Below are 11,768 nucleotides of genomic sequence, written 5' to 3'. Positions count from 1 at the left end.
TCCCTCTTCACAGTCAATCTCAGGGCATTCAATTATATAGGAATTTGTACACTTCTTGCAAAGATTTCCCACCCTGTGGATGTAAGTGTCTCCAGTATTCTTGCCTGGAGAATCCCTTGGACAGAGGAGCCTGGTGTGCTGCAGTCCATAGGGTCACAAAGAGTCAGACATGACTGAAGTGACTTGCCTTGTACGCATGCACAGATGTAAGTGTGTGTTTCTAGAAGCCTGCCCAGGTGATAGCAGACCCAGGCATAGTTTCCCTAGGTGACCGGATGTCCAATTTTGCCTTGGTGATCTTGTCTGCTTGTTCTAAGCACCTCTGCTTGTTCTAAGTATTTCAGAGCCACCTGGTATTGGCCTCTGCAGTGTTTGATATAGGCAAACAGATTGTACATGATTTCTTTGAATTCTGTGTTTAGAAACTCTGTCCTGATTATATCGTCTGTCTTCTAAATCATCTAAGGAGCTTTCTTCACCACGTACATTCCAGGTAAAATGGCATTTCAGTTGTAGAAAGATATTTGCTGAGGAATGTGTGGTGATTTCACAGTAGCTAAGGAAAGTGAACATCTAGGCATGTCAGTAAGCAGATGTACAGGCTTAAGGCATAGGCATTGGGCCACTTCTGAGAAGAGGTTAAATATACAGAAGATGTACCAATTTATAATCTTTCAGCTACCTGCACAGAGTAGTAAGATGAACCATGAACCTTGTGGTTTCTTTTGCAGGCTGTTTCAACTTGTCTTGGAGGAGACAGTGTTAAGATATTACCTGACAGACAAGACATGGGAAAAGGATAAATTCTTATGCTCATTAGGGAGCTGGCATTCATTCCAGACAACAGTGGCTAAAAATTAGCTCAGCAGTCCTTCCCAGATCAATCCATGTGCGAGAGACCACTTTATTCACCAAGATTTGATTCATTCCTAGATTTGATTGAATTCTTTCCATTAGTCTTTCTAAATGCATGCATATCAGTCTGGGGACAAGAGAGAGAAAGAGAGGGAAAGGAAGATAAACTCATATCTACAGAGACAGGAAGAGGGGAAGCAAAGGAGGAGAGGGGGAGAGAAAAGAATTTGCTTTGTCAAGTGACCATCCAAGGGAGACAAGCATATTTACCAGTGAAGAGGAATAGCTCACAAATTCACTCTGTGCTCAAATAATGATATTTGTTTTTAATGTTACGGTGGTGGCTTAGTTGCTAAGTCATGTCCAACTCTTGCGACCCCGTGGACAGAGAAGTCTGACAGGCTACAGTTCATGGGATTCTTCAGGCAAGAATATTGGAGTGGGTTGCCATTTCCTTCTCCAGGGGATCTTTTCAACCCAGGAATTGAACCCGGGTATCCTGCATTGTAGGCAGATTCTTTACCGACTCAGCTACAAGGGAAGTTTTGCGTATAATAATAGGCAAATTGGCAGCTATGCTTCAGGGTTTGCAGAGGTGAAAAAAACTCGGTACAAGTGTCTCCCTGCAAAGGTCAGGGTCCTTGGTGCTCGCCCACCTCCAGATCCTCACTAGACAAACTCAGCTCTGGGGCAGTTTTCTCCTTTAGCACCAAGAGGATCTGGCTTGCAGGTGCCACTTTGGAGGAGCTCTCTCTAACACTCGTGTCAACAGCGTCCCTCTTGTCCCTGAGGTCAGCTCTGGACTCTCGCTGCTTCAACAAGATGCCACCTTCCTTCTCAGGAGCTGCCTGGAATGACAGGCTTCTTTCTGGTCAAGCACCTGCTGGAGCCCCTGGACGGCCACATGACTTTGGCCGAGTTCCTGAGCCAGCTCCAAACACAGGACATCAACGAGCACCTGGAGCTCCTCAGACAGCAGGATGATGCTGGATAGGTCTTCCTTCAGCTGCCTGGCCACTTCTTCCACTTCAACCCTGCCCTGCTGCCTGTTTCATCTCTGTTGAAGGACTCTTGGGTAATCCAAGCTGTACCTGCATCTGAACTGTGTGTCCACTTCTCATTCCCAGCCAAGCCACAAACTTAGTATTGGCAGGAAGACCCTGGAAGTAATCATTGTCATCCGCGATGGTGACATCGTCTGCCAGGCAGGGTGACTGGTGCCAGGAACTTGTCAATGGCCAGAATGTCACAAGGCTTGTTCCTCAGCTCGAGGCAAGAGGCCGCCACACCGTGCTGTTCCTGGCTATTGTTGCAGCGCAGCAGACACTGCTTTAAAGAGCCTGGATTTTTAATGTTATACTCAAATCTAATTTATTTTATACTGAATTTGAATTCTTTCGCCTCCTAAAGTTTCACAGTGTATCTTCTTCACACCAAGGCAGGTGGCGTTTCAAGAATATTTATTAAACATGCAGAAGTGCATTAACTGGTGTGAGGAAATGGTCAAAGTCCATGACTAAGACAAATTCAGGATATCATGTGTTCTATTGAATGTAAACTACAATAGAACTTTGAGAAAGAAGATAGATAATTAATGGTAACGAAAATAAGAGTTAACATCTATTGATCACTAATTATATGCCAGGTACTGTTCTAGGGACTTCACTTGTATTAATTCATGTAATCCTCACAACTCTGTAGGGAAGGAGCTACTATCTCCAGATGGGGCATTAAATAACTTGTTCAAGGTCATATAGTTTATTAACTGGTAGAGGCAGCATTTGTATCTAGGCAGTCTAGCTTGAAAGCCCACATTTTTGGGGGGTAATTAATATTGTGTTAGTTCCAGGTATACAGCAAAGTGATTCAGTTATATATATAATATATGTATGTATATCATATTATTTTTTATTAATAGGTTATTGCAGGATACTGAATATAGTTCCCTATGTTATATGGTAATATCAGATAATCAGGATGATTTGATCACTCACCTAGATACAGACATCCTGAAATGTGAAGTCAAATGGGCCTTAGCAAGCATCACTATGAACAAAGCTAGTGGAGGTGATGGAATTCCAGTGGCGCTATTTCAATTCCTGAAAGATGATGCTGTGAAAGTGCTGCACTCAATATGCCAGCAAATATGGAAAACTCAGCAGTGGCCAAGGGACTGGAAAAGGTCAGTTTTCATTCCAATCCCAAAGAAAGGCAATGCCAAAGTATGCTCAAACTACTGCACAATTGCACTCATCTCACATGCTAGTAAAGTAATGCTCAAAATTCTCCAAGCCAGGCTTCAACAATATGTGAACTGTGAATTCCAGATGCTCAAGCTGGTTTTAGAAAAGGCAGAGGAACCAGAGATCAAATTGCCAACATCTGCTGGGTCATGGAAAAAGCAAGAGAGTTCCAGAAAAACATCTATTTCTGCTTTATTGACTATGCGAAAGCCTTTGACTGTGTGAATCACAAGAAACTGTGGAAAATTCTGAAAGAGATGGGAATACAGACCACCTGACCTGCCTCTTGAGAAATCTGTATGCAGGTCAGGAAGCAGCAGTTAGGACTGGACATGGAACAACAGACTGGTTCCAAATAGGAAAAGGAGTATGTCAAGGCAAGTATATTGTCACCCTGCTTATTTAACTTACATGCAGAGTACATCATGAAAAACGCTGGGCTGGATGAAGCACAAGCTGGAATCAAGATTGCCAGGAGAAATATCAATGATCTCAGATATGCAGATGACACCACCCTTATGGCAGAAAGTGAAAAAGAACTAAAGAGCCGCTTGATGAAAGTGAAAGAGGAGAGTGAAAAAGTTGGCTTAAAGCTCAACATTCAGAAAACTAAGATCATGGCATCTGGTCCCGTCACTTCATGGCAAATAGCTGGGGAAACAGTGGAAACAGTGGCTGACTTTATATTTTTGGGCTCCAACATCACTACAGATGGTGACTCCATGAAATTAAAAGACGCTTGCTCCTTGGGAGAAAAGTTATGACCAACCTAGACAGCAAACTAAAAAGCAGAGACATTACTTTGCCAACAAAGGTCCATCTAGTCAAGGCTATGGTTTTTCCAGTAGTCATGTATGGATGTGAGAGTTGGACTATGAAGAAAGTTGAGCACTCAAGAATCGATGCTTTTGAACTGTGGTGTTGGAGAAGACTCTTGAGAGTTCCTTGGACTGCAAAGAGATCCAACCAGTCCATCCTAGAGGAAATCAGTCCTGAATATTCATTGGAAGGACTGATGTTGAAGCTGAAACTCCAATACTTTGGCCACCTGATGCGAAGAGTTGACTCACTGGAAAAGACCCTGATGCTGGGAAAGATTGAAGGTGGGAGGAGAAGGGGATGACAGAGGATGAGATGGTTGGATGGCATCACCAACTCGATGGACGTGAGTTTGTGTAAACCCCGGGAGTTGGTGGTGGACAGGGAAGCCTGGCGTGCTGCAGTCCATGGGGTCACAAAGAGGTGGACATGACTGAGTGACTGAGCTGAACTGAACTGATGGTATATGGTATAAGGTAAAAAGAGAAATTGGGATTATAGTGAATTTTTGACCTGGGCAACTTGATAGACCCTGATATTGAGATGAAGACAACAGGAATAGCAGATTTATGGGAGAATAGTGGAGTTTGGGAGCAGATTTAAGAGTTCTGTTTTGAGATCATGAAATTGAGATGCCTAGTAGATATCCAAGTGGAACTAATAAGGCAATAGCTAGATATTTGAGTCAGGCGTTCAAAGGTCCAGGCTGGAGTGATAAATCTGGAATTCCTGAGCATGTAGGTAGTTCTGAAAGCCTTGGGTCTGAAAGCCATTACCTATAGAAAGACTGTAGACATAGAGGACAGGGCTGGCCCAGATACACAGTGACAGTCAGAGAAACTGGATAGAGGATGAAAAACCGCAGAAGAGGTACGGAGTGGCCAATGAAGAAGGAAGAAAACCAGAAGGTGATGCTGCTGTAAGAACCAGGTTAAAACCAGAAGTTCCAAAGAGGAAGTTGTAGAATTAGTTTTTGAGAAAGAACCACATCAAGGACAGAAAAGTGGCAACATGTTGGTCACTGGTAACTTTGTGTGGGACTCAAGAGTGATGAAGCAAATGCTTGTTTGGAGTGAGTAAACAAGAAAACAAGAAGTAAGGAGACAATTGTAAATTTCACTGTAAAAGCAGAAACTTGGGTGGGTAAAACTGGAGAGGACTGAGGCGATACTGCTTTTGAATTGGGTGATATGAGTGTAATGGGCTTCCCTGGTGGCTCAGACAGTAAAGCGTCTGTCTACAATGCAGGAGACCCGGGTTCGAGCCCTGGGTTGGGAAGATCCCCTGGAGAAGGAATTGGCAATCCACTCCAGGACTATTGCCTGGAAAATCCCATGAACAGAGGAGCCTGGTAGGCTACAGTCTATGGGGTCGCGAAGAGTCAGACACGACTGAGCGACTTCGCTTTCACTTCAATTAATGAATGTATATGTGCCGATCAGAGAGATGGGAAACTGGGATACCAAAGAGCTGAAAATTGCTGGAGAGGAGTCTTTAAGCAGGTGAAATGGGATGTGTACTAGAACAAAACTATGACGCTTGACTTAAAAAAAAGAATACTAGGGATGATTCATCCAAATTATGGAAGGGAAGGCAGCCTGAAGGCACAGATTTACACAGGCAGAAGATTTGGTAGTGATACATGAGGGTGATTCTCTAAGCCTGCTTCTCAGGGAAGGTCTACACCAAAATGTTCCCTGGTGGCTCAGCTGATAAACAATCTGCCTGCAGTGCTGGAGACCTGGGTTCAATCCCGGGCTTGGGAAGATCCCCTGGAGAAAAGAACGGCTACCCACTTCAGTACTCTGGCCTGGAGAATTCCATGGACATAGGGTCGCAAAGGGTCGGACATGAGTGAGTGACTTTCACTTGACATCAAAATATACTTTTGGTGAAATACTTTGATGAAAGTATTTGATGAAGATACTTTTCATCTTTATCTACTTCTGTGTTTTTATCCTCAACCTTTAAGTTTTTGCTTTTGAGCATGCATTTCTGAAAACTAAGTAATGTAGGTCTTATGAGTCCATGGAATTGGGACATGATAGTTTCTATTTGCCCCTACAGCTCCACTCTGCATCCTTCTCCACCTGATTGTCACCATCAGACAAGGAGCTCCACAGTCTCTGGCTTCCCAAGGGGTTTGGCCAAAGGGAGACACAACAAGATCTCAGAGAGAGGGAATGGTATCCTTGAGTATTTACTTCTGGGGCTTCCACACTGCAGAACTTTCCTCTCCTGAAGCCCACAGATGCCATCAGTTGGCTTGTTTACAATTCCCTTTTTCGGTTCAGTTCAGTCACTCAGTCGTGTCCGGCTCTTTGCAAACCCATGGACTGCAGCATGCCAGGCCTCCCTGTCCATCACCAGCTCCCGGAGTTGACTCAAAATCGTGTCCATCGAGTCGGTGATGCCATCCAACCATCTCATCCTCTGTCGTCCCCTTCTCCTCCTGCCCCCAATCCCTCCCAGCATCAGAGTCTTTTCAAAGAGTCAGCTCTTCACATGAGGTGGCCAAAGTATTGGAGTTTCAGCTTTAGCATCAGTCCTCCCACAGAACACCCAGGACTCATCTCCTTTAGAATGGACTGGTTGGATCTCCTTGCAGTCCAAGGGACTCTCAAGAGTCTTCTCCAACACCACAGTTCAAAAGCATCAATTATTTGGTGCTCAGCTTTCTTCACAGTCCAACTCTCACATCCATACAAGACTACTGGAAATACCATAGCCTTGACTAGATGGACCTTTGTTGGCAAAATAATGTCTCTGCTTTTGAATATGATATCTAGGTTGGTCATAACTTTCCTTCCAAGGAGTAAGCGTCTTTTAATTTCATGGCTGCAGTCACCATCTGTAGTGATTTTGGAGCCCCTAAAAGTAAAGTCTGACACTGTTTCCACTGTTTCCCCATCTGTTTGCCATGAAGTGATGGGGCTGGATGCCGTGATCTTAGTTTTCTGAATGTTGAGCTTTAAGCCAACTTTTTCACTCTCCTCTTTCACTTTCATCAAGAGACTTTTTAGTTCTCTTTCACTTTCTGCCATAGGGTGGTGTCATCTGCATATCTGAGGTTATTGATATTTCTCCTGGCAATCTTGATTCCAGCTTGTGGTTCATCCAGCCCAGCGTTTCTCATTATGTACTCTGCATGTAAGTTAAATAAGCAGGGTGACAATATACTGCCTTGACATACTCCTTTTCCTATTTGGAACCAGTCTGTTGTTCCATGTCCAGTCCTAACTGCTGCTTCCTGACCTGCATATAGGTTTCTCAAGAGGCAGGTCAGCTGGTCTGGTATTCCCATCTCTTGAAGATTTTTCCACAGTTTATTGTGATCCACACAGTCAAAGGCTTTGGCATAGTCAGTAAAGCAGAATTGTGACCCCATGGACTGCAGCATGCCAGGCTTCCCTGTCCATCACCAACTCCTGGAACTTACTCAAACTCATATCCATTGAGTTGGTGATGCAATCCAACCATCTCATCCTCTGTCATCCCCTTTTCCTCCTGCTTTCAATCATTCCCAGCATCAGGGTCTTTTCCAATGAGTCAGTTCTTTGCATCAGGTGGCCAAAATATTGGGGTTTCAGCTTCAGCGTCCGTCCTTCCAATGAATATTCAGGACTGTTTTCCTTTAGAATGGACTGGTTGAATCTCCTTGCAGTCCAAGGAACTCTCAAGGGACGTCCTTATTCAGCTTTCTTCAATGACTCAGCTTGAGTTCGTCAGTTTCTTGCCAGGAATCTGACTTACAAAAAGAAAGGAAACTTAAAAGTCAGGACTCAGAACCTGAGAACTAACTGGCAGATGAAATTACAGCATTCTTTTTGTGACATTGTGCAAGTTGTTTAGCCTTTCTGAGCTTAAATTTCTCATCTTTTTTGTGAGGATGTGATGAGATACATAAAAAGTGCCTGTAACATTGCCTGGCACATAGAAAGCATCTGAAAAGGTTATTTATTAGTACTGTTATCTCTATGGGTAACAATGTTATATTACTCAAATGAGGCCATACACATATTCACAGCAGCCCCAGGAGGTAGGTGGTCAGTATCCCCATTTTCAGATGTGAAACTCAAAGAGCTCGTTGTTTACACAATATCACAAAGCAAATACACTGCCGTTCCAATCAGTCAAATGTGTATGTGTGTGTAGGGATGAACTGAAGGTAAGAATAGCAGGACTGATGAAAAGTTTAAGAAGAATCTGTACCTAAAGACTCTTCCTGTAGTCTCTCCAACCCCCACTCCCCAATTTATGTAGAAGATGGTAGGTTTATCCTAGATAGAAGATGAAAGGAAGGGGCCTGGACTGGGGTTACAGGCACAGTTGAAACTCTGGGATACTATACTGAAAACAAGAGTGCTAAGTTTATGTTTGCATATCGAATTTTGGGATCATATCTTCTTCCCGAGTCAGATGCCGCATCCAGACTTATTCCCTCCAGGCAAGAGATTAGAAGACAGTTATGGAGGATGAGATGGTTGGATGGCATCACCGACTCGATGGACATGAGTTTGAGCAGGCTCTGGGAGTTGGTTGATGGACAGGGAATCCTGGTGTGCTGCAGCCCATGGGCTCACAAAGAGTTGAACACGACTGAGTGACTGAACTGAACCGATGAAGGAAATCAGGGAAGTCCAGGGAAAAAGCCTCAAGATCATGGTCTCAGCGTGACCTCAGTAAAACGGCGCAGTGAGATCACCTCATAAGGAAGCCCAGTCATCTAGCCCACACACATGCTTCTGGCCAGTTTGTTAGTATTCCGCTCTTAATTCTGAATTGGAATCAAAGGATCCCCAGATAGTTTAAGAAAGCCCCAAACATAGAGGACAGTGGCCAAACACAAGTGATTTGAAGGGAGAAGAGTTGAGGCAGCAACAACAAACTACCATCAATAAATTCAGATATTGGAGGAGACACTGCATCCATAAAATGAAATCAAATGCTATGAAGAAAGGCGAGCATTTAAAGAACTTGGAGGGACTCTTGGAAATGAAAGCAACAACTGAGTGGAAAAACTCAAAAGAAAGATGAGAACAAAACAGAAAAAATTTCTTTCAAATAGAAAAACAGACTACAAAAGGAAAATAACGTATATAAAATTTAAAAATTAGAGAATCAGACTATGAGGACCACTGTCTAACCAAAAAGAGTTCTAGGAAGAGAGGGCAAAGAAAATGAAAGGAAGAAAAATTTTTCAAGAAAAATTCAATAAAATTTCCCTGAGCTGAGCGGTGTGTTTCCAAATGGATAAAAGTAAATCGTTCCCAACTCTGTGATTGTAAACTTTTAGAACATACTGGTGACAAGGAGAATTCTACAAGTCCTAGGGGAAAAAGGATTAAGGTAAGCGAGTATCCACATGTTATTGGACCTCTCCATAACAACTACTAAAAGCTAGAAGACAGTGGAGAAATTCCTTCAGAAATACTATGGGAAAATAGTTTCTCACCTAGAATTATAAACATAGCCAAATAATCATTTAAATATGAGGAAAGAATATACTTTTATACATGTAAATAAAAATTTCCTTTCCATGCCCCCTTCTTCAGGAAGCTGAGAGGAATTGTCCCATCAAAATTAGGAGTAAACCCAAGTGGATAAAGAAATAGAAGTTAGGAGACACAGGACCCAGTGTGAGAGAATGTTCATACAATAAGAATCCACCCTACAATGCAGAGGACGTGGGTTTGATCCCTGGTCGGGGAACTAGGATCCTGCATGCTCTGGGGCAACTAAACCTAGGCATTGCAACTAGAGGGTCAGTGTGCCACAAAGAAAGATCCCATATGACACAACTAAATAAATAAGCATAAATAAATAAATGTTTTAAATATTTGTTGCAGTCAAATAAATATTTTGTAAAACCTTAATTAAGGGAGGTGGAGGAAGAACCCTGGATGGGGGGGAAGGGACAGAAATGTCTGCTACTCTGCAGCCACCTGGAAAGCAACCAGTGTAGAGAGGAGTGGGTCCTGTGAGTGATTTCCACAGAAATGTGAAAATGACAGCTTGCCTAAGATCTGCGGCTGAGAAGGTGATAAGAAACCTGAGAAGAAGAAACTCATTTGTTGCTTTTAACTTCAGAAAAAAAGTGAAACAAAATACAGGGAAAGAAAGGTCACTGATGAGCAATGGGATGATGAAAAGAGATCGTAGCCCCAGATGCCTCTTCTAATGACAGCAGCAGCCACCAATACAGGCAATCATTCTGCATCTGTGTGGGTTCTGAGAGGAAGAAAGCTCCAAGGAAGTCTGTCCTCAGCGAAGTCACTTACCTTCCATCAGCACAGAAATGACAGGTCCTCCTGGGAGCCCTGGTCCCCACCCTTGTCTATAGTCTCTCGTCATGGTCCAAGGATCGGGAAGTATTCATCTTGCCAGATTGGAGCAGCATAAACAGTGTTGTTGGATGAGTGGAGGCTAAGGGGCAGACATCAATCAAAAAAATTTTTTTTTAATTCCTTTGTATCCTAATCAAGACAGTACAATCAATGACCTGTTCTGGTTTCTTAGCTGTTCAACGCAGAGGTCTCTCTTTTTAATTTGTGAGCTGCTTTTGAGGACTGAGCAGAGCAGAGACTTGAGCATCCCCCCTTCTAAGAGGATCAACACCAAACGCTGTCTGGACTCAGGTACCATGAATGTATCCTATGTCCATGAATATGGTCCTTTCCCTCAAGGTCACATCTACTTCTCTAATGATCCCCAAATGACTGACAATGTCTACAGCCATTTATAAGTTTCTCATTTTCATTTGGGTTTTCATTCTCTTGTCTCTAACAAAGACAATTCAAAGCAACAAATGTGCAAATATTCTTAGAGTAGAGTGCAAGACCAGGGATAATCCCTTGCTCTATTTTAGATTCTTGTCATTTAAATTATATCTCATGCAAAGCATTGAAACATTTCAAATAGCCAAAAGACACCTCAGTGGGTGCCTGTATTTTGTCCAGGGATTACTAGCACACCATCAGCAGTTTCTACCATATGGCGAGTCTCAAGGATCCCAGGAAATGGGATCACAGCTACAATAATGTTCTCTAGGAGAGATTTCTAACTTTTTTAAAGGGCTAGATGGTAAATATTTTCAGCATTGTGGGCAGTACAGTCTCTGCCTCAACTCCTCAACTCTGTTGTTAAGGTGCAAAGGCAGTCATAGACAATATATGTTCCAGTAAAACTTGTTTATGTAAGCAAGTGGCTGACTATACTGAGTCCACTAGCTGTTGGGAGTTAGTCCTTGCTCTGTGGCCCAATATGTTCTTCATAGTCACAGAGCCTCTTGAAGAAATGGCACCTAGTGTGGCTCAGTGGTAAAGAATCTTCCTGCCAGTGCGGGAGGCACATGGGACATGGGTTTGATCCCTGGGTTGGGAAGAGCCCCAGAGAAATAAATGGCAACCCACTGCAGTAGTTTTGCCTGTGAAATTCCATGGACAGAGAAGCCTGGCTGGCTATGGTCCATGGGGCTGCCAAGAGTCACACACTTGAGCAGAGCACAGCAGCAGTTATCCATTCTACCTCCTTTTGCTTCGACTTTCTGTTGTTACTACAAATGACCTACAGCTCAGGAAAACATCATTGAACATCCCAAACATACCATCTCCATCTACACATTGGCTAAATTTTTCGACCAAGCGATCAATATAGTTCTGACAATTGTGACCTGAGCGTCTCCTTAGCAGGCTCCTCGCTGCTCCCCACTTTACAATACTTTTCCTAGCAGACTTCTTTCCTGGGTGTCAAAAATGTATTAGTTGTCAGCTCTGATTTTTTAGCATTTTTATTGATACTTAGGTAAATTGGGGGCAAACATGGTTTCTTAAATAGGAAACAAAAAACATT

General features: G+C 43.1%; 1 pseudogene; it reads right to left on the bottom strand.

Annotated features, from left to right (window-relative positions):
- Positions 1-884: 884 nt before the first annotated feature.
- LOC105604364 (DNA fragmentation factor subunit alpha-like) lies at positions 885-10,271 on the bottom strand (annotated as a pseudogene).
- Positions 10,272-11,768: the final 1,497 nt, after the last annotated feature.

This window comes from Ovis aries, chromosome 22 (assembly GCF_016772045.2).
Source record: "Ovis aries strain OAR_USU_Benz2616 breed Rambouillet chromosome 22, ARS-UI_Ramb_v3.0, whole genome shotgun sequence".
NCBI lineage: Eukaryota > Metazoa > Chordata > Mammalia > Artiodactyla > Bovidae > Ovis > Ovis aries.
Note: the sequence above shows the minus strand (reverse complement) of the source record. Positions and strands in the feature narration are given on the sequence as shown.